The sequence below is a fragment of the Pollachius pollachius genome, assembly GCF_949987615.1.
Source record: "Pollachius pollachius genome assembly, contig: scaffold_27, whole genome shotgun sequence".
In the NCBI taxonomy this organism is placed as follows: Eukaryota; Metazoa; Chordata; class Actinopteri; order Gadiformes; family Gadidae; genus Pollachius; species Pollachius pollachius.
In genome coordinates, this window is record NW_027641399.1 from 324,697 (window position 1) to 351,802 (window position 27,106).

Here is a 27,106-nt window from a genome sequence, read left to right on the forward strand (position 1 = left end):
AGTGATCTTTTGAAGAAATGTAGCGTTGCAACACCAGGGATAGACTGCAATGTATCTCTGTCGTTGCAGCCCTCTGATGCTCCCTGCTGCCGGCGTCACAACAGTGTCTGCATGTTTCACAAATAGAGTTTGGAGAGACGTTGTCGGTGTCTGTATGTTGATTAAATTCTCCCAAACAGTGGGCGCTAAGGATCAGGGCACGGCAGACCATTGCAGCCATTGATCTCGAGCAGAAAAATAAAAAAGCTTACAGCACCTGCTATTCCCAGGCGGTCACCCATCCAATTACTTACCAGGCCCGACCCTGCTTAGCTTCCGAGATCAGACGAGATCGGGCTTGATCAGGGTGGTATGGCCGTATGCAAATGTTACCGGGTCCATACTAGCTTTCACACAGCAGGAGCACATAAGGACTGAGAGCGCTGCCGTGGCCAGAGACGGGACTTGTACAGAAACAATGATTAGATCCATAATGAAGGAAAGCAATGCATAAAGACTTTATTCCAGACTCAAAGTATCATATCAAAACGCAATGCAATACACTGCGTGTGCGGTTGAGTGATCTTTTGAAGAAATGTAGCGTTGCAACACCAGGGATAGACTGCAATGTATCTCTGTCGTTGCAGCCCTCTGATGCTCCCTGCTGCCGGCGTCACAACAGTGTCTGCATTTTTCACAAATAGAGTTTGGAGAGACGTTGTCAGTGTCTGTATGTTGCTTAAATTCTCCCAAACAGTGGGCGCTAAAGATCAGGGCACGGCAGACCATTGCAGCCATTGATCTCGAGCAGAAAAATAAATATGCTTACAGCACCTGGTATTCCCAGGCGGTCACCCATCCAAGTACTAACCAGGCCCGACCCTGCTTAGCTTCCGAGATCAGACGAGATCGGGCGTGATCAGGGTGGTATGGCCGTACGCAAATGTTACCGGGTCCATACTACCTTTTATTCAGCAGGAGCACAAAAGGACTGAGAGCGCTGCCGTGGCCAGAGACGGGACTTGTACAGAAACAATGATTAGATCCATAATGAAGGAAAGCAATGCATAAAGACTTTATTCCATACTCAAAGTACCATATGAAAACGCAATGCAATACACTGCGTGTGCGGTTGAGTGATCTTTTGAAGAAATGTAACGTTGCAACACCAGGGATAGACTGCAATGTATCTCTGTCGTTGCAGCCCTCTGATGCTCCCTGCTGCCGGCGTCACAACAGTGTCTGCATGTTTCACAAATAGAGTTTGGAGAGACGTTGTCGGTGTCTGTATGTTGCTTATATTCTCCCAAACAGTGGGCGCTAAGGATCAGGGCACGGCAGACCATTGCAGCCATTGATCTCGAGCAGAAAAATAAAAATGCTTACAGCACCTGGTATTCCCAGGCGGTCACCCATCCAAGTACTAACCAGGCCCGACCCTGCTTAGCTTCCGAGATCAGACGAGATCAGGCGTCATCAGGGTGGTATGGCCGTACGCAAATGTTACCGGGTCCATACTACCTTTTATTCAGCAGGAGCACAAAAGGACTGAGAGCGCTGCCGTGGCCAGAGACGGGACTTGTACAGAAACAATGATTAGATCCATAATGAAGGAAAGCAATGCATAAAGACTTTATTCCAGACTCAAAGTATCATATCAAAACGCAATGCAATACACTGCGTGTGCGGTTGAGTGATCTTTTGAAGAAATGTTGCGTTGCAACACCAGGGATAGACTGCAATGTATCTCTGTCGTTGCAGCCCTCTGATGCTCCCTGCTGCCGGCGTCACAACAGTGTCTGCATTTTTCACAAATAGAGTCTGTCGAGACGTTGTCAGTGTCTGTATGTTGCTTAAATTCTCCCAAACAGTGGGCGCTAAAGATCAGGGCACGGCAGACCATTGCAGCCATTGATCTCGAGCAGAAAAATAAATATGCTTACAGCACCTGGTATTCCCAGGCGGTCACCCATCCAAGTACTAACCAGGCCCGACCCTGCTTAGCTTCCGATATCAGACGAGATCGGGCGTGATCAGTGTGGTATGGCCGTACGCAAATGTTAACGGGTCCATACTACCTTTTATTCAGCAGGAGCACAAAAGGACTGAGAGCGCTGCCGTGGCCAGAGACGGGACTTGTACAGAAACAATGATTAGATCCATAATGAAGGAAAGCAATGCATAAAGACTTTATTCCATACTCAAAGTACCATATCAAAACGCAATGCAATACACTGCGTGTGCGGTTGAGTGATCTTTTGAAGAAATGTAGCGTTGCAACACCAGGGATAGACTGCAATGTATCTCTGTCGTTGCAGCCCTCTGATGCTCCCTGCTGCCGGCGTCACAACAGTGTCTGCATTTTTCACAAATAGAGTTTGGAGAGACGTTGTCAGTGTCTGTATGTTGCTTAAATTCTCCCAAACAGTGGGCGCTAAAGATCAGGGCACGGCAGACCATTGCAGCCATTGATCTCGAGCAGAAAAAAAAAAAGCTTACAGCACCTGGTATTCCCAGGCGGTCTCCCATCCAAGTACTAACCAGGCCCGACCCTGCTTAGCTTCCGAGATCAGACGAGATCGGGCGTGTTCAGGGTGGTATGGCCGTAAGCGAGTATTGCCGCATCCAAAGTAGCTTTTAAACAGCAGGAGCACATAAGGACTGAGAGCGCTGCCGTGACCATAGACCAGACTTGTACAGAAACAATTATTAGATCAATAATGAAGGAAAGCAATGAATGAATACTTTATTCCGGACTCAAAGTACCATATCAAAACGCAATGCAATACACCGAGTTGGCGTATGTGTTCGTTTGCGTGAACCTTTGAAGAAACATAGCGTTTCAAACGCTGCGATGGACTGCAGCAGGTCAAGCGAAGCAGTCATTCATAGCTCTTATTTCTTTACAACAACATGATCAGGGGAGAGCGCGAACGCAGTCCCCCACTACCAGAAATTATGCAATCGAGATTCCCACATTTGGGGAATTCGCACGGGTCAGCAACAGCCACAGTGCAATGGCCGAGCCTCACCATGGGTGAACCACCTTCTTGATCATGGTATCTCCCTTGCCAGGTAAGTATGATTAGTACTCGTTCAGATGGGCTGAACTCTGCCCACTCGTGTTCCCTTGGAGAACGGTTGCAAAGAATTCGGAGATGTCTAGACTTTAAAGTCCGTGTTGCAGGGTTTATTTTCCAACAAGTGTGTGCAATTTGCTTGTTCTTAATACAGATTTAAACTGTTATCCATTTTATTTCATGTTGTTAGGTATCACAAAACGGAATGTAATACGACAAAGTAGGTACTATTTTAGCGGTTTGCAATTGATTCTCTTTTCCCCCAGGATAATTAAATATGTTCTATTATTTGCAATGCGGAGCCAGCCAGTCCTGTGCACGTATGCAAATTAGCCATGTGCACCTAACAGAAGAATGACGTAATGTTGAGAACGAGTCATACTAAAAAGGGAGAGCAATCGACAGCTAAACCAGACTGTATCAATCACACACTTTGGGTCCATTCTAACTTATGATAAGAGGCTAGTCTTTAAATCTTTGCAGTGACTGAATGTTTATGATAAAACGGATTGTTTTGCATTCGATGAGTGTGTGCGACTGTGCGTTTGTCATTTCCGGCTTCGGCATACCGCATGGTAATGAAGGCCTCGTGGTGAGTTGCTTTCTTAGTGAAGCAGCCTCGCCTTGGAGTTGGATGAGTTGGAGTGATATAAGTTGTCAGTGTCTGTATGTTGCTTAAATTCTCCCAAACAGTGGGCGCTAAGGATCAGGGCACGGCAGACCATTGCAGCCATTGATCTCGAGCAGAAAAATAAAAATGCTTACAGCACCTGGTATTCCCAGGCGGTCACCCATCCAAGTACTAACCAGGCCCGACCCTGCTTAGCTTCCGAGATCAGACGAGATCGGGCGTGATCAGGGTGGTATGGCCGGCCGCAAATGTTACCGGGTCCATACTACCTTTTATTCAGCAGGAGCACAAAAGGACTGAGAGCGCTGCCGTGGCCAGAGACGGGACTTGTACAGAAACAATGATTAGATCCATAATGAAGGAAAGCAATGCATAAAGACTTTATTCCATACTCAAAGTACCATATGAAAACGCAATGCAATACACTGCGTGTGCGGTTGAGTGATCTTTTGAAGAAATGTAGCGTTGCAACACCAGGGATAGACTGCAATGTATCTCTGGCGTTGCAGCCCTCTGATGCTCCCTGCTGCCGGCGTCACAACAGTGTCTGCATTTTTCACAAATAGAGTATGGAGAGACGTTGTCAGTGTCTGTATGTTGCTTAAATTCTCCCAAACAGTGGGCGCTAAAGATCAGGGCACGGCAGACCATTGCAGCCATTGATCTCGAGCAGAAAAATAAAAATGCTTACAGCACCTGGTATTCCCAGGCGGTCACCCATCCAAGTACTAACCAGGCCCGACCCTGCTTAGCTTCCGAGATCAGACGAGATCGGGCGTGATCAGGGTGGTATGGCCGTACGCAAATGTTACCGGGTCCATACTACCTTTTATTCAGCAGGAGCACAAAAGGACTGAGAGCGCTGCCGTGGCCAGAGACGGGACTTGAACAGAAACAATGATTAGATCCATAATGAAGGAAAGCAATGCATAAAGACTTTATTCCATACTCAAAGTACCATATGAAAACGCAATGCAATACACTGCGTGTGCGGTTGAGTGATCTTTTGAAGAAATGTAGCGTTGCAACACCAGGGATAGACTGCAATGTATCTCTGTCGTTGCAGCCCTCTGATGCTCCCTGCTGCCAGCGTCACAACAGTGTCTGCATGTTTCACAAATAGAGTTTGGAGAGACGTTGTCAGTGTCTGTATGTTGCTTAAATTCTCCAAAACAGTGGGCGCTAAAGATCAGGGCACGGCAGACCATTGCAGCCATTGATCTCGAGCAGAAAAATAAAAATGCTTACAGCACCTGGTATTCCCAGGCGGTCACCCATCCAAGTACTAACCAGGCCCGACCCTGCTTAGCTTCCGAGATCAGACGAGATCGGGCGTGATCAGGGTGGTATGGCCGTACGCAAATGTTATCGGGTCCATACTACCTTTTATTCAGCAGGAGCACAAAAGGACTGAGCGCGCTGCCGTGGCCAGAGACGGGACATGTACAGAAACAATGATTAGATCCATAATGAAGGAAAGCAATGCTTAAAGACTTTATTCCATACTCAAAGTACCATATCAAAACGCAATGCAATACACTGCGTGTGCGGTTGTGTGATCTTTTGAAGAAATGTAGCGTTGCAACACCAGGGATAGACTGCAATGTATCTCTGTCGTTGCAGCCCTCTGATGCTCCCTGCTGCCGGCGTCACAACAGTGTCTGCATTTTTCACAAATAGAGTTTGGAGAGACGTTGTCAGTGTCTGTATGTTGCTTAAATTCTCCCAAACAGTGGGCGCTAAAGATCAGGGCACGGCAGACCATTGCAGCCATTGATCTCGAGCAGAAAAATAAATATGCTTACAGCACCTGGTATTCCCAGGCGGTCACCCATCCAAGTACTAACCAGGCCCGACCCTGCTTAGCTTCCGAGATCAGACGAGATCGGGCGTGATCAGGGTGTTATTGCCGTACGCAAATGTTACCGGGTCCATACTACCTTTTATTCAGCAGGAGCACAAAAGGACTGAGAGCGCTGCCGTGGCCAGAGACGGGACTTGTACAGAAACAATGATTAGATCCATAATGAAGGAAAGCAATGCATAAAGACTTTATTCCATACTCAAAGTACCATATGAAAACGCAATGCAATACACTGCGTGTGCGGTTGAGTGATCTTTTGAAGAAATGTAGCGTTGCAACACCAGGGATAGACTGCAATGTATCTCTGTCGTTGCAGCCCTCTGATGCTCCCTGCTGCCGGCGTCACAACAGTGTCTGCATTTTTCACAAATAGAGTCTGGAGAGACGTTGTCAGTGTCTGTATGTTGCTTAAATTCTCCCAAACAGTGGGCGCTAAAGATCAGGGCACGGCAGACCATTGCAGCCATTGATCTCGAGCAGAAAAATAAATATGCTTACAGCACCTGGTATTCCCAGGCGGTCACCCATCCAAGTACTAACCAGGCCCGACCCTGCTTTGCTTCCAAGATCAGACGAGATCGGGCTTGATCAGGGTGGTATGGCCGTATGCAAATGTTACCGGGTCCATACTAGCTTTCACACAGCAGGAGCACATAAGGACTGAGAGCGCTGCCGTGGCCAGAGACGGGACTTGTACAGAAACAATGATTAGATCCATAATGAAGGAAAGCAATGCATAAAGACTTTATTCCAGACTCAAAGTATCATATCAAAACGCAATGCAATACACTGCGTGTGCGGTTGAGTGATCTTTTGAAGAAATGTAGCGTTGCAACACCAGGGATAGACTGCAATGTATCTCTGTCGTTGCAGCCCTCTGATGCTCCCTGCTGCCGGCGTCACAACAGTGTCTGCATTTTTCACAAATAGAGTCTGTCGAGACGTTGTCAGTGTCTGTATGTTGCTTAAATTCTCCCAAACAGTGGGCGCTAAAGATCTCTGCCCGTATGCAAATTAGCCATGTGCGCCTAACAGAAGAATGACGTAATGTTGAGAACGAGTCATACTAAAAACCGAGAGCAAGCGAAAGCTAAACCAGACTGTATCAATCACACACTTTGGGTCCATTCTAACTTTTGATAAGAGGCTAGTCTTTAAATCTTTGCAGTGACTGAATGTTGATGATAAAACGGATTGTTTTGCATAAGATGAGTGTGTGCGACTGTGTGTTTGTCATTTCCGGCTTCGGCATACCGCATGGTCATGAAGGCCTCGTGGTGAGTTACTTTCTTAGTGAAGCAGCTTAGCCTTACAGTTGGATAAGTTGGAGTGATTGGAGTTTATTTTTCACAGTGAGAGAGGGGTGCACCGGTCCTGGAGGTACTGCAATACCAGGTCGATGCGTGGAGTGGACGGAGCAAGCCCCTATTCCATCTCCCAGTTCCAAAAAACAATTTAATATATAGTCCCCGGGTAGGGGACGTATCAGATATTAAACTGATAAGAACAGATACTACACTTGATCTTAGCCAAAAGGCCGAGAAGCGATGCCCACACATGCTCAGACCAAGAGTCCAGCTTCCCAAACACGTCGCTCCACTTAGCGGTTTGACAGACGACGACAAAACAAATAGAAGACCAGTCACCCTGTGTGCGTGTTTGTGAAAGCTGAAGAAAAATGCCGAGGTCGCTGCATCTCTCTGCTGGTCCCTGCTGCCAGCGTCACTAGTGTGTCTGCATGTTTCTCAAATAGAGTTTGGAGAGACGTTGTCAGTGTCTGTATGTTGCTTAAATTCTCCCAAACAGTGGGCGCTAAAGATCACGGCACGGCAGGCCATTGCAGCCAATGAGCTCGAGTTGAAAAATAAATGTGCTTACAGCACCAGGTGGTCCCCCATCGATGTAGTAACCAGGCCCGTCCCTGCTTAACTTCCAATATCAGACGAGATCGGGCATGATCAGGCTGTTATGGCCGTAAACTAACATTTCCGGGTCCATACTAGGTTTTATACAGCAGGAGCACATAAGGACTGAGGGTGCTGCCGTGGCCAGAGACGGGACTTGTACAGAAACAATGATTAGATCCATAATGAAGGAAAGCAATGCATAAAGACTTTATTCCATACTCAAAGTACCATATGAAAACGCAATGCAATACACTGCGTGTGCGGTTGAGTGATCTTTTGAAGAAATGTAGCGTTGCAACACCAGGGATAGACTGCAATGTATCTCTGTCGTTGCAGCCCTCTGATGCTCCCTGCTGCCGGCGTCACAACAGTGTCTGCATGTTTCACAAATAGAGTTTGGAGAGACGTTGTCAGTGTCTGTATGTTGCTTAAATTCTCCCAAACAGTGGGCGCTAAGGATCAGGGCACGGCAGACCATTGCAGCCATTGATCTCGAGCAGAAAAATAAAAATGCTTACAGCACCTGGTATTCCCAGGCGGTCTCCCATCCAAGTACTAACCAGGCCCGACCCTGCTTAGCTTCTGAGATCAGACGAGATCGGGCTTGATCAGGGTGGTATGGCTGTATCCAAATGTTACCGGGTCCATACTAGCTTTCACACAGCAGGAGCACATAAGGACTGAGAGCGCTGCCGTGGCCAGAGACGGGACTTGTACAGAAACAATGATTAGATCCATAATGAAGGAAAGCAATGCATAAAGACTTTATTCCAGACTCAAAGTATCATATCAAAACGCAATGCAATACACTGTTTGTGCGGTTGAGTGATCTTTTGAAGAGATGTAGCGTTGCAACACCAGGGATAGACTGCAATGTATCTCTGTCGTTGCAGCCCTCTGATGCTCCCTGCTGCCGGCGTCACAACAGTGTCTGCATTTTTCACAAATAGAGTTTGGAGAGACGTTGTCAGTGTCTGTATGTTGCTTAAATTCTCCCAAACAGTGGGCGCTAAAGATCAGGGCACGGCAGACCATTGCAGCCATTGATCTCGAGCAGAAAAATAAATATGCTTACAGCACCTGGTATTCCCAGGCGGTCACCCATCCAAGTACTAACCAGGCCCGACCCTGCTTAGCTTCCGAGATCAGACGAGATCGGGCGTGATCAGTGTGGTTTGGCCGTACGCAAATGTTACCAGGTCCATACTACCTTTTATTCAGCAGGAGCACAAAAGGACTGAGAGCGCTGCCGTGGCCAGAGACGGGACTTGTACAGAAACAATGATTAGATCCATAATGAAGGAAAGCAATGCATAAAGACTTTATTCCATACTCAAAGTACCATATCAAAACGCAATGCAATACACTGCGTGTGCGGTTGAGTGATCTTTTGAAGAAATGTAGCGTTGCAACACCAGGGATAGACTGCAATGTATCTCTGTCGTTGCAGCCCTCTGATGCTCCCTGCTGCCGGCGTCACAACAGTGTCTGCATGTTTCACAAATAGAGTTTGGAGAGACGTTGTCAGTGTCTGTATGTTGCTTAAATTCTCCCAAACAGTGGGCGCTAAAGATCAGGGCACGGCAGACCATTGCAGCCATTGATCTCGAGCAGAAAAATAAATATGCTTACAGCACCTGGTATTCCCAGGCGGTCACCCATCCAAGTACTAACCAGGCCAAACCCTGCTTAGCTTCCGAGATCAGACGAGATCGGGCGTGATCAGGGTGGTATGGCCGTACGCAAATGTTACCGGGTCCATACTACCTTTTATTCAGCAGGAGCACAAAAGGACTGAGCGCGCTGCCGTGGCAAGAGACGGGACTTGTACAGAAACAATGATTAGATCCATAATGAAGGAAAGCAATGCATAAAGACTTTATTCCATACTCAAAGTACCATATGAAAACGCAATGCAATACACTGCGTGTGCGGTTGAGTGATCTTTTGAAGAAATGTAACGTTGCAACACCAGGGATAGACTGCAATGTATCTCTGTCGTTGCAGCCCTCTGATGCTCCCTGCTGCCGGCGTCACAACAGTGTCTGCATGTTTCACAAATAGAGTTTGGAGAGACGTTGTCGGTGTCTGTATGTTGCTTATATTCTCCCAAACAGTGGGCGCTAAGGATCAGGGCACGGCAGACCATTGCAGCCATTGATCTCGAGCAGAAAAATAAAAATGCTTACAGCACCTGGTATTCCCAGGCGGTCACCCACCCAAGTACTAACCAGGCCCGACCCTGCTTAGCTTCCGAGATCAGACGAGATCGGGCGTGATCAGGGTGGTATGGCCGTACGCAAATGTTACCGGGTCCATACTACCTTTTATTCAGCAGGAGCACAAAAGGACTGAGAGCGCTGCCGTGGCCAGAGACGGGACTTGTACAGAAACAATGATTAGATCCATATTGAAGGAAAGCAATGCATAAAGACTTTATTCCATACTCAAAGTACCATATGAAAACGCAATGCAATACACTGCGTGTGCGGTTGAGTGATCTTTTGAAGAAATGTAGCGTTGCAACACCAGGGATAGACTGCAATGTATCTCTGTCGTTGCAGCCCTCTGATGCTCCCTGCTGCCGGCGTCACAACAGTGTCTGCATGTTTCACAAATAGAGTTTGGAGAGACGTTGTCAGTGTCTGTATGTTGCTTAAATTCTCCCAAACAGTGGGCGCTAAAGATCAGGGCACGGCAGACCATTGCAGCCATTGATCTCGAGCAGAAAAATAAATATGCTTACAGCACCAGGTATTCCCAGGCGGTCACCCATCCAAGTACTAACCAGGCCCGACCCTGCTTAGCTTCCGAGATCAGACGAGATCGGGCGTGATCAGGGTGGTATGGCCGTACGCAAATGTTACCGGGTCCATACTACCTTTTATTCAGCAGGAGCACAAAAGGACTGAGAGCGCTGCCGTGGCCAGAGACGGGACTTGTACAGAAACAATGATTAGATCCATAATGAAGGAAAGCAATGCATAAAGACTTTATTCCATACTCAAAGTACCATATGAAAACGCAATGCAATACACTGCGTGTGCGGTTGAGTGATCTTTTGAAGAAATGTAACGTTGCAACACCAGGGATAGACTGCAATGTATCTCTGTCGTTGCAGCCCTCTGATGCTCCCTGCTGCCGGCGTCACAACAGTGTCTGCATGTTTCACAAATAGAGTTTGGAGAGACGTTGTCGGTGTCTGTATGTTGCTTATATTCTCCCAAACAGTGGGGGCTAAGGATCAGGGCACGGCAGACCATTGCAGCCATTGATCTCGAGCAGAAAAATAAAAATGCTTACAGCACCTGGTATTCCCTGGCGGTCACCCATCCAAGTACTAACCAGGCCCGACCCTGCTTAGCTTCCGAGATCAGGCGTCATCAGGGTGGTATGGCCGTACGCAAATGTTACCGGGTCCATACTACCTTTTATTCAGCAGGAGCACAAAAGGACTGAGAGCGCTGCCGTGGCCAGAGACGGGACTTGTACAGAAACAATGATTAGATCCATAATGAAGGAAAGCAATGCATAAAGACTTTATTCCAGACTCAAAGTATCATATCAAAACGCAATGCAATACACTGCGTGTGCGGTTGAGTGATCTTTTGAAGAAATGTTGCGTTGCAACACCAGGGATAGACTGCAATGTATCTCTGTCGTTGCAGCCCTCTGATGCTCCCTGCTGCCGGCGTCACAACAGTGTCTGCATTTTTCACAAATAGAGTCTGTCGAGACGTTGTCAGTGTCTGTATGTTGCTTAAATTCTCCCAAACAGTGGGCGCTAAAGATCAGGGCACGGCAGACCATTGCAGCCATTGATCTCGAGCAGAAAAATAAATATGCTTACAGCACCTGGTATTCCCAGGCGGTCACCCATCCAAGTACTAACCAGGCCCGACCCTGCTTAGCTTCCGATATCAGACGAGATCGGGCGTGATCAGTGTGGTATGGCCGTACGCAAATGTTAACGGGTCCATACTACCTTTTATTCAGCAGGAGCACAAAAGGACTGAGAGCGCTGCCGTGGCCAGAGACGGGACTTGTACAGAAACAATGATTAGATCCATAATGAAGGAAAGCAATGCATAAAGACTTTATTCCATACTCAAAGTACCATATTAAAACGCAATGCAATACACTGCGTGTGCGGTTGAGTGATCTTTTGAAGAAATGTAGCGTTGCAACACCAGGGATAGACTGCAATGTATCACTGTCGTTGCAGCCCTCTGATGCTCCCTGCTGCCGGCGTCAGAACAGTGTCTGCATGTTTCACAAATAGAGTTTGGAGAGACGTTGTCAGTGTCTGTATGTTGCTTAAATTCTCCCAAACAGTGGGCGCTAAAGATCAGGGCACGGCAGACCATTGCAGCCATTGATCTCGAGCAGAAAAATAAATATGCTTACAGCACCTGGTATTCCCAGGCGGTCACCCATCCAAGTACTAACCAGGCCAAACCCTGCTTAGCTTCCGAGATCAGACGAGATCGGGCGTGATCAGGGTGGTATGGCCGTACGCAAATGTTACCGGGTCCATACTACCTTTTATTCAGCAGGAGCACAAAAGGACTGAGCGCGCTGCCGTGGCAAGAGACGGGACTTGTACAGAAACAATGATTAGATCCATAATGAAGGAAAGCAATGCATAAAGACTTTATTCCATACTCAAAGTACCATATGAAAACGCAATGCAATACACTGCGTGTGCGGTTGAGTGATCTTTTGAAGAAATGTAACGTTGCAACACCAGGGATAGACTGCAATGTATCTCTGTCGTTGCAGCCCTCTGATGCTCCCTGCTGCCGGCGTCACAACAGTGTCTGCATGTTTCACAAATAGAGTTTGGAGAGACGTTGTCGGTGTCTGTATGTTGCTTATATTCTCCCAAACAGTGGGCGCTAAGGATCAGGGCACGGCAGACCATTGCAGCCATTGATCTCGAGCAGAAAAATAAAAATGCTTACAGCACCTGGTATTCCCAGGCGGTCACCCACCCAAGTACTAACCAGGCCCGACCCTGCTTAGCTTCCGAGATCAGACGAGATCGGGCGTGATCAGGGTGGTATGGCCGTACGCAAATGTTACCGGGTCCATACTACCTTTTATTCAGCAGGAGCACAAAAGGACTGAGAGCGCTGCCGTGGCCAGAGACGGGACTTGTACAGAAACAATGATTAGATCCATATTGAAGGAAAGCAATGCATAAAGACTTTATTCCATACTCAAAGTACCATATGAAAACGCAATGCAATACACTGCGTGTGCGGTTGAGTGATCTTTTGAAGAAATGTAGCGTTGCAACACCAGGGATAGACTGCAATGTATCTCTGTCGTTGCAGCCCTCTGATGCTCCCTGCTGCCGGCGTCACAACAGTGTCTGCATGTTTCACAAATAGAGTTTGGAGAGACGTTGTCAGTGTCTGTATGTTGCTTAAATTCTCCCAAACAGTGGGCGCTAAAGATCAGGGCACGGCAGACCATTGCAGCCATTGATCTCGAGCAGAAAAATAAATATGCTTACAGCACCAGGTATTCCCAGGCGGTCACCCATCCAAGTACTAACCAGGCCCGACCCTGCTTAGCTTCCGAGATCAGACGAGATCGGGCGTGATCAGGGTGGTATGGCCGTACGCAAATGTTACCGGGTCCATACTACCTTTTATTCAGCAGGAGCACAAAAGGACTGAGAGCGCTGCCGTGGCCAGAGACGGGACTTGTACAGAAACAATGATTAGATCCATAATGAAGGAAAGCAATGCATAAAGACTTTATTCCATACTCAAAGTACCATATGAAAACGCAATGCAATACACTGCGTGTGCGGTTGAGTGATCTTTTGAAGAAATGTAACGTTGCAACACCAGGGATAGACTGCAATGTATCTCTGTCGTTGCAGCCCTCTGATGCTCCCTGCTGCCGGCGTCACAACAGTGTCTGCATGTTTCACAAATAGAGTTTGGAGAGACGTTGTCGGTGTCTGTATGTTGCTTATATTCTCCCAAACAGTGGGGGCTAAGGATCAGGGCACGGCAGACCATTGCAGCCATTGATCTCGAGCAGAAAAATAAAAATGCTTACAGCACCTGGTATTCCCTGGCGGTCACCCATCCAAGTACTAACCAGGCCCGACCCTGCTTAGCTTCCGAGATCAGACGAGATCAGGCGTCATCAGGGTGGTATGGCCGTACGCAAATGTTACCGGGTCCATACTACCTTTTATTCAGCAGGAGCACAAAAGGACTGAGAGCGCTGCCGTGGCCAGAGACGGGACTTGTACAGAAACAATGATTAGATCCATAATGAAGGAAAGCAATGCATAAAGACTTTATTCCAGACTCAAAGTATCATATCAAAACGCAATGCAATACACTGCGTGTGCGGTTGAGTGATCTTTTGAAGAAATGTTGCGTTGCAACACCAGGGATAGACTGCAATGTATCTCTGTCGTTGCAGCCCTCTGATGCTCCCTGCTGCCGGCGTCACAACAGTGTCTGCATTTTTCACAAATAGAGTCTGTCGAGACGTTGTCAGTGTCTGTATGTTGCTTAAATTCTCCCAAACAGTGGGCGCTAAAGATCAGGGCACGGCAGACCATTGCAGCCATTGATCTCGAGCAGAAAAATAAATATGCTTACAGCACCTGGTATTCCCAGGCGGTCACCCATCCAAGTACTAACCAGGCCCGACCCTGCTTAGCTTCCGATATCAGACGAGATCGGGCGTGATCAGTGTGGTATGGCCGTACGCAAATGTTAACGGGTCCATACTACCTTTTATTCAGCAGGAGCACAAAAGGACTGAGAGCGCTGCCGTGGCCAGAGACGGGACTTGTACAGAAACAATGATTAGATCCATAATGAAGGAAAGCAATGCATAAAGACTTTATTCCATACTCAAAGTACCATATTAAAACGCAATGCAATACACTGCGTGTGCGGTTGAGTGATCTTTTGAAGAAATGTAGCGTTGCAACACCAGGGATAGACTGCAATGTATCACTGTCGTTGCAGCCCTCTGATGCTCCCTGCTGCCGGCGTCAGAACAGTGTCTGCATGTTTCACAAATAGAGTTTGGAGAGACGTTGTCAGTGTCTGTATGTTGCTTAAATTCTCCCAAACAGTGGGCGCTAAAGATCAGGGCACGGCAGACCATTGCAGCCATTGATCTCGAGCAGAAAAATAAATATGCTTACAGCACCTGGTATTCCCAGGCGGTCACCCATCCAAGTACTAACCAGGCCAAACCCTGCTTAGCTTCCGAGATCAGACGAGATCGGGCGTGATCAGGGTGGTATGGCCGTACGCAAATGTTACCGGGTCCATACTACCTTTTATTCAGCAGGAGCACAAAAGGACTGAGCGCGCTGCCGTGGCAAGAGACGGGACTTGTACAGAAACAATGATTAGATCCATAATGAAGGAAAGCAATGCATAAAGACTTTATTCCATACTCAAAGTACCATATGAAAACGCAATGCAATACACTGCGTGTGCGGTTGAGTGATCTTTTGAAGAAATGTAACGTTGCAACACCAGGGATAGACTGCAATGTATCTCTGTCGTTGCAGCCCTCTGATGCTCCCTGCTGCCGGCGTCACAACAGTGTCTGCATGTTTCACAAATAGAGTTTGGAGAGACGTTGTCGGTGTCTGTATGTTGCTTATATTCTCCCAAACAGTGGGCGCTAAGGATCAGGGCACGGCAGACCATTGCAGCCATTGATCTCGAGCAGAAAAATAAAAATGCTTACAGCACCTGGTATTCCCAGGCGGTCACCCACCCAAGTACTAACCAGGCCCGACCCTGCTTAGCTTCCGAGATCAGACGAGATCGGGCGTGATCAGGGTGGTATGGCCGTACGCAAATGTTACCGGGTCCATACTACCTTTTATTCAGCAGGAGCACAAAAGGACTGAGAGCGCTGCCGTGGCCAGAGACGGGACTTGTACAGAAACAATGATTAGATCCATATTGAAGGAAAGCAATGCATAAAGACTTTATTCCATACTCAAAGTACCATATCAAAACGCAATGCAATACACTGCGTGTGCGGTTGAGTGATCTTTTGAAGAAATGTAGCGTTGCAACACCAGGGATAGACTGCAATGTATCTCTGTCGTTGCAGCCCTCTGATGCTCCCTGCTGCCGGCGTCACAACAGTGTCTGCATGTTTCACAAATAGAGTTTGGAGAGACGTTGTCAGTGTCTGTATGTTGCTTAAATTCTCCCAAACAGTGGGCGCTAAAGATCTCTGCCCGTATGCAAATTAGCCATGTGCGCCTAACAGAAGAATGACGTAATGTTGAGAACGAGTCATACTAAAAACCGAGAGCAAGCGAAAGCTAAACCAGACTGTATCAATCACACACTTTGGGTCCATTCTAACTTTTGATAAGAGGCTAGTCTTTAAATCTTTGCAGTGACTGAATGTTGATGATAAAACGGATTGTTTTGCATAAGATGAGTGTGTGCGACTGTGTGTTTGTCATTTCCGGCTTCGGCATACCGCATGGTCAAGAAGGCCTCGTGGTGAGTTACTTTCTTAGTGAAGCAGCTTAGCCTTACAGTTGGATAAGTTGGAGTGATTGGAGTTTATTTTTCACAGTGAGAGAGGGGTGCACCGGTCCTGGAGGTACTGCAATACCAGGTCGATGCGTGGAGTGGACGGAGCAAGCCCCTATTCCATCTCCCAGTTCCAAAAAACAATTTAATATATGGTCCCCGGGTAGGGGACGTATCAGATATTAAACTGATAAGAACAGATACTACACTTGATCTTAGCCAAAAGGCCGAGAAGCGATGCCCACACATGCTCAGACCAAGAGTCCAGCTTCCCAAACACGACGCTCCACTTAGCGGTTTGACAGACGACGACAAAACAAATAGAAGACCAGTCACCCTGTGTGCGTGTTTGTGAAAGCTGAAGAAAAATGCCGAGGTCGCTGCATCTCTCTGCTGGTCCCTGCTGCCAGCGTCACTAGTGTGTCTGCATGTTTCTCAAATAGAGTTTGGAGAGACGTTGCCAGTGTCTGTATGTTGCTTAAATTCTCCCAAACAGTGGGCGCTAAGGATCAGGGCACGGCAGACCATTGCAGCCATTGATCTCGAGCAGAAAAATAAAAATGCTTACAGCACCTGGTATTCCCAGGCGGTCACCCATCCAAGTACTAACCAGGCCCGACCCTGCTTAGCTTCCGAGATCAGACGAGATCGGGCGTGATCAGGGTGGTATGGCCGGCCGCAAATGTTACCGGGTCCATACTACCTTTTATTCAGCAGGAGCACAAAAGGACTGAGAGCGCTGCCGTGGCCAGAGACGGGACTTGTACAGAAACAATGATTAGATCCATAATGAAGGAAAGCAATGCATAAAGACTTTATTCCATACTCAAAGTACCATATGAAAACGCAATGCAATACACTGCGTGTGCGGTTGAGTGATCTTTTGAAGAAATGTAGCGTTGCAACACCAGGGATAGACTGCAATGTATCTCTGGCGTTGCAGCCCTCTGATGCTCCCTGCTGCCGGCGTCACAACAGTGTCTGCATTTTTCACAAATAGAGTATGGAGAGACGTTGTCAGTGTCTGTATGTTGCTTAAATTCTCCCAAACAGTGGGCGCTAAAGATCAGGGCACGGCAGACCATTGCAGCCATTGATCTCGAGCAGAAAAATAAAAATGCTTACAGCACCTGGTATTCCCAGGCGGTCACCCATCCAAGTACTAACCAGGCCCGACCCTGCTTAGCTTCCGAGATCAGACGAGATCGGGCGTGATCAGGGTGGTATGGCCGTACGCAAATGTTACCGGGTCCATACTACCTTTTATTCAGCAGGAGCACAAAAGGACTGAGAGCGCTGCCGTGGCCAGAGACGGGACTTGAACAGAAACAATGATTAGATCCATAATGAAGGAAAGCAATGCATAAAGACTTTATTCCATACTCAAAGTACCATATGAAAACGCAATGCAATACACTGCGTGTGCGGTTGAGTGATCTTTTGAAGAAATGTAGCGTTGCAACACCAGGGATAGACTGCAATGTATCTCTGTCGTTGCAGCCCTCTGATGCTCCCTGCTGCCAGCGTCACAACAGTGTCTGCATGTTTCACAAATAGAGTTTGGAGAGACGTTGTCAGTGTCTGTATGTTGCTTAAATTCTCCAAAACAGTGGGCGCTAAAGATCAGGGCACGGCAGACCATTGCAGCCATTGATCTCGAGCAGAAAAATAAAAATGCTTACAGCACCTGGTATTCCCAGGCGGTCACCCATCCAAGTACTAACCAGGCCCGACCCTGCTTAGCTTCCGAGATCAGACGAGATCGGGCGTGATCAGGGTGGTATGGCCGTACGCAAATGTTATCGGGTCCATACTACCTTTTATTCAGCAGGAGCACAAAAGGACTGAGCGCGCTGCCGTGGCCAGAGACGGGACATGTACAGAAACAATGATTAGATCCATAATGAAGGAAAGCAATGCTTAAAGACTTTATTCCATACTCAAAGTACCATATCAAAACGCAATGCAATACACTGCGTGTGCGGTTGTGTGATCTTTTGAAGAAATGTAGCGTTGCAACACCAGGGATAGACTGCAATGTATCTCTGTCGTTGCAGCCCTCTGATGCTCCCTGCTGCCGGCGTCACAACAGTGTCTGCATTTTTCACAAATAGAGTTTGGAGAGACGTTGTCAGTGTCTGTATGTTGCTTAAATTCTCCCAAACAGTGGGCGCTAAAGATCAGGGCACGGCAGACCATTGCAGCCATTGATCTCGAGCAGAAAAATAAATATGCTTACAGCACCTGGTATTCCCAGGCGGTCACCCATCCAAGTACTAACCAGGCCCGACCCTGCTTAGCTTCCGAGATCAGACGAGATCGGGCGTGATCAGGGTGTTATTGCCGTACGCAAATGTTACCGGGTCCATACTACCTTTTATTCAGCAGGAGCACAAAAGGACTGAGAGCGCTGCCGTGGCCAGAGACGGGACTTGTACAGAAACAATGATTAGATCCATAATGAAGGAAAGCAATGCATAAAGACTTTATTCCATACTCAAAGTACCATATGAAAACGCAATGCAATACACTGCGTGTGCGGTTGAGTGATCTTTTGAAGAAATGTAGCGTTGCAACACCAGGGATAGACTGCAATGTATCTCTGTCGTTGCAGCCCTCTGATGCTCCCTGCTGCCGGCGTCACAACAGTGTCTGCATTTTTCACAAATAGAGTCTGGAGAGACGTTGTCAGTGTCTGTATGTTGCTTAAATTCTCCCAAACAGTGGGCGCTAAAGATCAGGGCACGGCAGACCATTGCAGCCATTGATCTCGAGCAGAAAAATAAATATGCTTACAGCACCTGGTATTCCCAGGCGGTCACCCATCCAAGTACTAACCAGGCCCGACCCTGCTTTGCTTCCAAGATCAGACGAGATCGGGCTTGATCAGGGTGGTATGGCCGTATGCAAATGTTACCGGGTCCATACTAGCTTTCACACAGCAGGAGCACATAAGGACTGAGAGCGCTGCCGTGGCCAGAGACGGGACTTGTACAGAAACAATGATTAGATCCATAATGAAGGAAAGCAATGCATAAAGACTTTATTCCAGACTCAAAGTATCATATCAAAACGCAATGCAATACACTGCGTGTGCGGTTGAGTGATCTTTTGAAGAAATGTAGCGTTGCAACACCAGGGATAGACTGCAATGTATCTCTGTCGTTGCAGCCCTCTGATGCTCCCTGCTGCCGGCGTCACAACAGTGTCTGCATTTTTCACAAATAGAGTCTGTCGAGACGTTGTCAGTGTCTGTATGTTGCTTAAATTCTCCCAAACAGTGGGCGCTAAAGATCTCTGCCCGTATGCAAATTAGCCATGTGCGCCTAACAGAAGAATGACGTAATGTTGAGAACGAGTCATACTAAAAACCGAGAGCAAGCGAAAGCTAAACCAGACTGTATCAATCACACACTTTGGGTCCATTCTAACTTTTGATAAGAGGCTAGTCTTTAAATCTTTGCAGTGACTGAATGTTGATGATAAAACGGATTGTTTTGCATAAGATGAGTGTGTGCGACTGTGTGTTTGTCATTTCCGGCTTCGGCATACCGCATGGTCATGAAGGCCTCGTGGTGAGTTACTTTCTTAGTGAAGCAGCTTAGCCTTACAGTTGGATAAGTTGGAGTGATTGGAGTTTATTTTTCACAGTGAGAGAGGGGTGCACCGGTCCTGGAGGTACTGCAATACCAGGTCGATGCGTGGAGTGGACGGAGCAAGCCCCTATTCCATCTCCCAGTTCCAAAAAACAATTTAATATATAGTCCCCGGGTAGGGGACGTATCAGATATTAAACTGATAAGAACAGATACTACACTTGATCTTAGCCAAAAGGCCGAGAAGCGATGCCCACACATGCTCAGACCAAGAGTCCAGCTTCCCAAACACGTCGCTCCACTTAGCGGTTTGACAGACGACGACAAAACAAATAGAAGACCAGTCACCCTGTGTGCGTGTTTGTGAAAGCTGAAGAAAAATGCCGAGGTCGCTGCATCTCTCTGCTGGTCCCTGCTGCCAGCGTCACTAGTGTGTCTGCATGTTTCTCAAATAGAGTTTGGAGAGACGTTGTCAGTGTCTGTATGTTGCTTAAATTCTCCCAAACAGTGGGCGCTAAAGATCACGGCACGGCAGGCCATTGCAGCCAATGAGCTCGAGTTGAAAAATAAATGTGCTTACAGCACCAGGTGGTCCCCCATCGATGTAGTAACCAGGCCCGTCCCTGCTTAACTTCCAATATCAGACGAGATCGGGCATGATCAGGCTGTTATGGCCGTAAACTAACATTTCCGGGTCCATACTAGGTTTTATACAGCAGGAGCACATAAGGACTGAGGGTGCTGCCGTGGCCAGAGACGGGACTTGTACAGAAACAATGATTAGATCCATAATGAAGGAAAGCAATGCATAAAGACTTTATTCCATACTCAAAGTACCATATGAAAACGCAATGCAATACACTGCGTGTGCGGTTGAGTGATCTTTTGAAGAAATGTAGCGTTGCAACACCAGGGATAGACTGCAATGTATCTCTGTCGTTGCAGCCCTCTGATGCTCCCTGCTGCCGGCGTCACAACAGTGTCTGCATGTTTCACAAATAGAGTTTGGAGAGACGTTGTCAGTGTCTGTATGTTGCTTAAATTCTCCCAAACAGTGGGCGCTAAGGATCAGGGCACGGCAGACCATTGCAGCCATTGATCTCGAGCAGAAAAATAAAAATGCTTACAGCACCTGGTATTCCCAGGCGGTCTCCCATCCAAGTACTAACCAGGCCCGACCCTGCTTAGCTTCTGAGATCAGACGAGATCGGGCTTGATCAGGGTGGTATGGCTGTATCCAAATGTTACCGGGTCCATACTAGCTTTCACACAGCAGGAGCACATAAGGACTGAGAGCGCTGCCGTGGCCAGAGACGGGACTTGTACAGAAACAATGATTAGATCCATAATGAAGGAAAGCAATGCATAAAGACTTTATTCCAGACTCAAAGTATCATATCAAAACGCAATGCAATACACTGTTTGTGCGGTTGAGTGATCTTTTGAAGAGATGTAGCGTTGCAACACCAGGGATAGACTGCAATGTATCTCTGTCGTTGCAGCCCTCTGATGCTCCCTGCTGCCGGCGTCACAACAGTGTCTGCATTTTTCACAAATAGAGTTTGGAGAGACGTTGTCAGTGTCTGTATGTTGCTTAAATTCTCCCAAACAGTGGGCGCTAAAGATCAGGGCACGGCAGACCATTGCAGCCATTGATCTCGAGCAGAAAAATAAATATGCTTACAGCACCTGGTATTCCCAGGCGGTCACCCATCCAAGTACTAACCAGGCCCGACCCTGCTTAGCTTCCGAGATCAGACGAGATCGGGCGTGATCAGTGTGGTTTGGCCGTACGCAAATGTTACCAGGTCCATACTACCTTTTATTCAGCAGGAGCACAAAAGGACTGAGAGCGCTGCCGTGGCCAGAGACGGGACTTGTACAGAAACAATGATTAGATCCATAATGAAGGAAAGCAATGCATAAAGACTTTATTCCATACTCAAAGTACCATATCAAAACGCAATGCAATACACTGCGTGTGCGGTTGAGTGATCTTTTGAAGAAATGTAGCGTTGCAACACCAGGGATAGACTGCAATGTATCTCTGTCGTTGCAGCCCTCTGATGCTCCCTGCTGCCGGCGTCACAACAGTGTCTGCATGTTTCACAAATAGAGTTTGGAGAGACGTTGTCAGTGTCTGTATGTTGCTTAAATTCTCCCAAACAGTGGGCGCTAAAGATCAGGGCACGGCAGACCATTGCAGCCATTGATCTCGAGCAGAAAAATAAATATGCTTACAGCACCTGGTATTCCCAGGCGGTCACCCATCCAAGTACTAACCAGGCCAAACCCTGCTTAGCTTCCGAGATCAGACGAGATCGGGCGTGATCAGGGTGGTATGGCCGTACGCAAATGTTACCGGGTCCATACTACCTTTTATTCAGCAGGAGCACAAAAGGACTGAGCGCGCTGCCGTGGCAAGAGACGGGACTTGTACAGAAACAATGATTAGATCCATAATGAAGGAAAGCAATGCATAAAGACTTTATTCCATACTCAAAGTACCATATGAAAACGCAATGCAATACACTGCGTGTGCGGTTGAGTGATCTTTTGAAGAAATGTAACGTTGCAACACCAGGGATAGACTGCAATGTATCTCTGTCGTTGCAGCCCTCTGATGCTCCCTGCTGCCGGCGTCACAACAGTGTCTGCATGTTTCACAAATAGAGTTTGGAGAGACGTTGTCGGTGTCTGTATGTTGCTTATATTCTCCCAAACAGTGGGCGCTAAGGATCAGGGCACGGCAGACCATTGCAGCCATTGATCTCGAGCAGAAAAATAAAAATGCTTACAGCACCTGGTATTCCCAGGCGGTCACCCACCCAAGTACTAACCAGGCCCGACCCTGCTTAGCTTCCGAGATCAGACGAGATCGGGCGTGATCAGGGTGGTATGGCCGTACGCAAATGTTACCGGGTCCATACTACCTTTTATTCAGCAGGAGCACAAAAGGACTGAGAGCGCTGCCGTGGCCAGAGACGGGACTTGTACAGAAACAATGATTAGATCCATATTGAAGGAAAGCAATGCATAAAGACTTTATTCCATACTCAAAGTACCATATGAAAACGCAATGCAATACACTGCGTGTGCGGTTGAGTGATCTTTTGAAGAAATGTAGCGTTGCAACACCAGGGATAGACTGCAATGTATCTCTGTCGTTGCAGCCCTCTGATGCTCCCTGCTGCCGGCGTCACAACAGTGTCTGCATGTTTCACAAATAGAGTTTGGAGAGACGTTGTCAGTGTCTGTATGTTGCTTAAATTCTCCCAAACAGTGGGCGCTAAAGATCAGGGCACGGCAGACCATTGCAGCCATTGATCTCGAGCAGAAAAATAAATATGCTTACAGCACCAGGTATTCCCAGGCGGTCACCCATCCAAGTACTAACCAGGCCCGACCCTGCTTAGCTTCCGAGATCAGACGAGATCGGGCGTGATCAGGGTGGTATGGCCGTACGCAAATGTTACCGGGTCCATACTACCTTTTATTCAGCAGGAGCACAAAAGGACTGAGAGCGCTGCCGTGGCCAGAGACGGGACTTGTACAGAAACAATGATTAGATCCATAATGAAGGAAAGCAATGCATAAAGACTTTATTCCATACTCAAAGTACCATATGAAAACGCAATGCAATACACTGCGTGTGCGGTTGAGTGATCTTTTGAAGAAATGTAACGTTGCAACACCAGGGATAGACTGCAATGTATCTCTGTCGTTGCAGCCCTCTGATGCTCCCTGCTGCCGGCGTCACAACAGTGTCTGCATGTTTCACAAATAGAGTTTGGAGAGACGTTGTCGGTGTCTGTATGTTGCTTATATTCTCCCAAACAGTGGGGGCTAAGGATCAGGGCACGGCAGACCATTGCAGCCATTGATCTCGAGCAGAAAAATAAAAATGCTTACAGCACCTGGTATTCCCTGGCGGTCACCCATCCAAGTACTAACCAGGCCCGACCCTGCTTAGCTTCCGAGATCAGGCGTCATCAGGGTGGTATGGCCGTACGCAAATGTTACCGGGTCCATACTACCTTTTATTCAGCAGGAGCACAAAAGGACTGAGAGCGCTGCCGTGGCCAGAGACGGGACTTGTACAGAAACAATGATTAGATCCATAATGAAGGAAAGCAATGCATAAAGACTTTATTCCAGACTCAAAGTATCATATCAAAACGCAATGCAATACACTGCGTGTGCGGTTGAGTGATCTTTTGAAGAAATGTTGCGTTGCAACACCAGGGATAGACTGCAATGTATCTCTGTCGTTGCAGCCCTCTGATGCTCCCTGCTGCCGGCGTCACAACAGTGTCTGCATTTTTCACAAATAGAGTCTGTCGAGACGTTGTCAGTGTCTGTATGTTGCTTAAATTCTCCCAAACAGTGGGCGCTAAAGATCAGGGCACGGCAGACCATTGCAGCCATTGATCTCGAGCAGAAAAATAAATATGCTTACAGCACCTGGTATTCCCAGGCGGTCACCCATCCAAGTACTAACCAGGCCCGACCCTGCTTAGCTTCCGATATCAGACGAGATCGGGCGTGATCAGTGTGGTATGGCCGTACGCAAATGTTAACGGGTCCATACTACCTTTTATTCAGCAGGAGCACAAAAGGACTGAGAGCGCTGCCGTGGCCAGAGACGGGACTTGTACAGAAACAATGATTAGATCCATAATGAAGGAAAGCAATGCATAAAGACTTTATTCCATACTCAAAGTACCATATTAAAACGCAATGCAATACACTGCGTGTGCGGTTGAGTGATCTTTTGAAGAAATGTAGCGTTGCAACACCAGGGATAGACTGCAATGTATCACTGTCGTTGCAGCCCTCTGATGCTCCCTGCTGCCGGCGTCAGAACAGTGTCTGCATGTTTCACAAATAGAGTTTGGAGAGACGTTGTCAGTGTCTGTATGTTGCTTAAATTCTCCCAAACAGTGGGCGCTAAAGATCAGGGCACGGCAGACCATTGCAGCCATTGATCTCGAGCAGAAAAATAAATATGCTTACAGCACCTGGTATTCCCAGGCGGTCACCCATCCAAGTACTAACCAGGCCAAACCCTGCTTAGCTTCCGAGATCAGACGAGATCGGGCGTGATCAGGGTGGTATGGCCGTACGCAAATGTTACCGGGTCCATACTACCTTTTATTCAGCAGGAGCACAAAAGGACTGAGCGCGCTGCCGTGGCAAGAGACGGGACTTGTACAGAAACAATGATTAGATCCATAATGAAGGAAAGCAATGCATAAAGACTTTATTCCATACTCAAAGTACCATATGAAAACGCAATGCAATACACTGCGTGTGCGGTTGAGTGATCTTTTGAAGAAATGTAACGTTGCAACACCAGGGATAGACTGCAATGTATCTCTGTCGTTGCAGCCCTCTGATGCTCCCTGCTGCCGGCGTCACAACAGTGTCTGCATGTTTCACAAATAGAGTTTGGAGAGACGTTGTCGGTGTCTGTATGTTGCTTATATTCTCCCAAACAGTGGGCGCTAAGGATCAGGGCACGGCAGACCATTGCAGCCATTGATCTCGAGCAGAAAAATAAAAATGCTTACAGCACCTGGTATTCCCAGGCGGTCACCCACCCAAGTACTAACCAGGCCCGACCCTGCTTAGCTTCCGAGATCAGACGAGATCGGGCGTGATCAGGGTGGTATGGCCGTACGCAAATGTTACCGGGTCCATACTACCTTTTATTCAGCAGGAGCACAAAAGGACTGAGAGCGCTGCCGTGGCCAGAGACGGGACTTGTACAGAAACAATGATTAGATCCATATTGAAGGAAAGCAATGCATAAAGACTTTATTCCATACTCAAAGTACCATATGAAAACGCAATGCAATACACTGCGTGTGCGGTTGAGTGATCTTTTGAAGAAATGTAGCGTTGCAACACCAGGGATAGACTGCAATGTATCTCTGTCGTTGCAGCCCTCTGATGCTCCCTGCTGCCGGCGTCACAACAGTGTCTGCATGTTTCACAAATAGAGTTTGGAGAGACGTTGTCAGTGTCTGTATGTTGCTTAAATTCTCCCAAACAGTGGGCGCTAAAGATCAGGGCACGGCAGACCATTGCAGCCATTGATCTCGAGCAGAAAAATAAATATGCTTACAGCACCAGGTATTCCCAGGCGGTCACCCATCCAAGTACTAACCAGGCCCGACCCTGCTTAGCTTCCGAGATCAGACGAGATCGGGCGTGATCAGGGTGGTATGGCCGTACGCAAATGTTACCGGGTCCATACTACCTTTTATTCAGCAGGAGCACAAAAGGACTGAGAGCGCTGCCGTGGCCAGAGACGGGACTTGTACAGAAACAATGATTAGATCCATAATGAAGGAAAGCAATGCATAAAGACTTTATTCCATACTCAAAGTACCATATGAAAACGCAATGCAATACACTGCGTGTGCGGTTGAGTGATCTTTTGAAGAAATGTAACGTTGCAACACCAGGGATAGACTGCAATGTATCTCTGTCGTTGCAGCCCTCTGATGCTCCCTGCTGCCGGCGTCACAACAGTGTCTGCATGTTTCACAAATAGAGTTTGGAGAGACGTTGTCGGTGTCTGTATGTTGCTTATATTCTCCCAAACAGTGGGGGCTAAGGATCAGGGCACGGCAGACCATTGCAGCCATTGATCTCGAGCAGAAAAATAAAAATGCTTACAGCACCTGGTATTCCCTGGCGGTCACCCATCCAAGTACTAACCAGGCCCGACCCTGCTTAGCTTCCGAGATCAGACGAGATCAGGCGTCATCAGGGTGGTATGGCCGTACGCAAATGTTACCGGGTCCATACTACCTTTTATTCAGCAGGAGCACAAAAGGACTGAGAGCGCTGCCGTGGCCAGAGACGGGACTTGTACAGAAACAATGATTAGATCCATAATGAAGGAAAGCAATGCATAAAGACTTTATTCCAGACTCAAAGTATCATATCAAAACGCAATGCAATACACTGCGTGTGCGGTTGAGTGATCTTTTGAAGAAATGTTGCGTTGCAACACCAGGGATAGACTGCAATGTATCTCTGTCGTTGCAGCCCTCTGATGCTCCCTGCTGCCGGCGTCACAACAGTGTCTGCATTTTTCACAAATAGAGTCTGTCGAGACGTTGTCAGTGTCTGTATGTTGCTTAAATTCTCCCAAACAGTGGGCGCTAAAGATCAGGGCACGGCAGACCATTGCAGCCATTGATCTCGAGCAGAAAAATAAATATGCTTACAGCACCTGGTATTCCCAGGCGGTCACCCATCCAAGTACTAACCAGGCCCGACCCTGCTTAGCTTCCGATATCAGACGAGATCGGGCGTGATCAGTGTGGTATGGCCGTACGCAAATGTTAACGGGTCCATACTACCTTTTATTCAGCAGGAGCACAAAAGGACTGAGAGCGCTGCCGTGGCCAGAGACGGGACTTGTACAGAAACAATGATTAGATCCATAATGAAGGAAAGCAATGCATAAAG